This window comes from Agrilus planipennis, unplaced genomic scaffold (genome assembly GCF_000699045.2).
Source record: "Agrilus planipennis isolate EAB-ADULT unplaced genomic scaffold, Apla_2.0 scaffold186, whole genome shotgun sequence".
Lineage (NCBI taxonomy): Eukaryota > Metazoa > Arthropoda > Insecta > Coleoptera > Buprestidae > Agrilus > Agrilus planipennis.
Genome location: NW_020439023.1, coordinates 149507 through 152339, shown reverse-complemented (window position 1 = coordinate 152339; position 2833 = coordinate 149507). Strand labels below are relative to the sequence as shown.

The 2833-nt window shown below is 34.6% G+C and overlaps 1 protein-coding gene across 3 annotated transcripts in view; it reads left to right on the top strand.

Annotated features, from left to right (window-relative positions):
• The window catches only part of LOC108738301 (Down syndrome cell adhesion molecule-like protein Dscam2), a 75743-nt gene that overhangs the window by 22643 nt on the left and 50267 nt on the right, over nt 1–2833 (top strand). The gene's annotated exons all lie outside the window — the stretch shown is intronic.

Below are 2833 nucleotides of genomic sequence, written 5' to 3'. Positions count from 1 at the left end.
AGTATTCATTTGTGTTGTAAAGAATCCATTTAGGAAAATATGTGAAATTAGCATGAATTCGTCGTACACCACTAGAAAGCTTATGACGAAAGCTTTTGGATGAGCTGTATCTCAATGGTCGGAAATATGGGGGAGGAGGGGAAGAAGATATGAGGGAGTGAATATTTAAAAAGTTGATTGTGCATTATAACAAGCTATCACCATGTTGCCAACTTTCTTTTGCGGCTTACGATTGTATGTTGTGTGGCACAATAGACAAAGAAAAAAACGGAGCACTATTTCGTGTACAAGTACAACTGTGTAATATCAAATGTCAGTAGAGATCGGTTGAATGACATTGATGTTAAACAAGGAATGCCTCCTCTGTATTGATTTCTCTGGTTAAAGGAACTTGAAGAATTAAAAGCAATGAAAAAAAAAAGTAGAAAACGAGAGAGCAACGAAGAAAAACAAAATAGCAGGCTTCTTTAATATCAGAGCATCTGGCAAAATAAACACCTAAGGAAGATAATAAAAACAGGAATAATTCGTAAAGCGACTGGGACGAGTATGGCGAAGGCGACGACAACGAAAGCTGAAACGTCAGAACTATGAGAAAAGAGAAGACCATACACTATTGGAGTTTGCGGAAATGAAAAGTCTCAGAGAGATTAAAAGGAAAACGTTAGAGGATCGCGATAGGACCGAGAATTCCGGACGGGAATGTGACGTACAAAAGATAGAGAAAGAACGGACAGTAAATTACTGTGCAACTTTTGCTTTATTAGATCTTCACGGCTCGCCTACTTTTCAAAAGGTTAACGATCTTTTCAGATATTGTGGAATTGAAAAACCACTGATCTGAAATAATAATACGGGATTGAAATTCTATTGGGATAGCAATTATACGCATACAAATGTAATCAGTGATTTATACCGCTGGAATATCTACAACAACGAAAATGTTTATACATACATCTTTCTTTGGAAACTGCTAGAGTTATTTTCAAATATTTAATAAATTATATTTCTTCTATAGTGCATATTGTTTTTTTTTTTTAGATATTTTGAATCGATAGCTTAAAAATAAAGAGGAGTCCCTTTGATAATGACAGTTTTGAGAGCAAATACATAGTGGGTGAAGAATTAAAATCAAAGGGATTTGAAGCATTCAACATTCTTTATCATATTATATGGGAAGCAGATTCAACTAATTATTATTTATGGTTGGACACGCACCTCCACTCCTTCCTATCCTGAGCTAATCTTCGCACTTCCCTAAAACTAGAACATCCCACATCCTTAACTATTTGCGAACAGTAATCTAATTTAGGTCTGTCTCTACCCCTCCTAACTCCTGTTTTTGCCTCTAATATGTCTCTGACTAGGCCTTCATGCCTGAGAAGGTGTCCTACCAATCTATCTCGCCTGTTTCTTATTGACTTCCATAGAGTCCTCTGTTCTCCTATTCTTTCTAATACCTCGTCATTTTTAACCTTCTCTATTCACTGTATCTTCATCGTTCGCCTGTAACACCACATTTCGAACGCTTCTTTTTCGTCGCGTCCACTGCCCATGTTTCGCACCCGTAGAGTGTCAAGCTCCAAACATACGCCCTTAACAATCTTTTTCGAATTTCTAAATTAATCTTTCGCGAGCGTTGAAGTGACTGAATAAATGAGAATTTTTTGAGAAGATTGACATACTATCAGGTGGACAGACTGACATACGAGCATACAGAAACTATAGGGGTTCTTATTGTAATTGGCTGCAGAATCCCAAAAAGGGATATTTCAGTTAGGTTAGGTTAGGGTACCAAGTACTCTTAAGGGTTCCGTACATTTCTTTAAAATTCATTAATGTGAAAAATGGTTTTAGTGGGTATACCCAAAAATATACAGTTGAGTATATATCGAATTGAGGAAGTTCTCAATTCGATTTTGTATAGCGTAGGCGAGCATTAAAAGATTTTTTAAATGTAACCCCTAAAGAGGTGAAAAGCGAGTTCAAAGTTTGATGTACATCGATTAAGGCACAGCCCAACATCTGAGTAAAGAAGCTTGAAATTTTGCACAAAGGTTCCTTATATAACAGCATTATCCACAATAAAATAAGTTTTCAAAAACACCACTCCTGATATTGTAAAATGAGAGTTTTGTGATATAATCGAACTCCACACGAACGATGCCGCGGACAACACGGAGAAAACTAAATTTTTATGACAACGCAAAAATTATAATTTTCGATTATAAATGATTGAATTTACCGTAGAAATAGTAGAATTTATTAAATAACTTAATAAAATAATAATCTCCATTTTAACATGTTTCTTTAAAAACTAATTCGAGTTTCTTAAATATTACAATTAAAATTGTAATATCAACTAAAATATGTAGTAAATCTATTTCTGCTGGGATTTTATTTTTACAAATTCGGGTCCAAATTGTAATTTTTATTATTTTCGCTTAGGAAGCAACGGAGTAGTGAAATAAATTGTAAATATCGCTTTAATATTTAGGTAAATTTTCGTTTTTCATTTTCTCCGTGAACTAGTACATTATAATCCTTAAAATCGTTGACCATCTTTCAATTTATGAAAAAGATACAAAAATCTTTGTATTGAGCTGCACGCTTAACAGTTAAAGTAGTGTACTGACTATTGTGCGCATGCGAGGGTGCAAAGGAGAGAGGGAAGTAACGTTCCTTGTGTCTAGCTAGTGGACTATACTCCGAGTGTTATGCTTAAAAACCGTGTATTATATTCCTGAATTGAATTTTCTTTTTATAGTACGTATTTGTTTTAAAACAAAGGCTAAAAAGTTTCTGTTACAGCACTCCGTTCCCTAATATATAC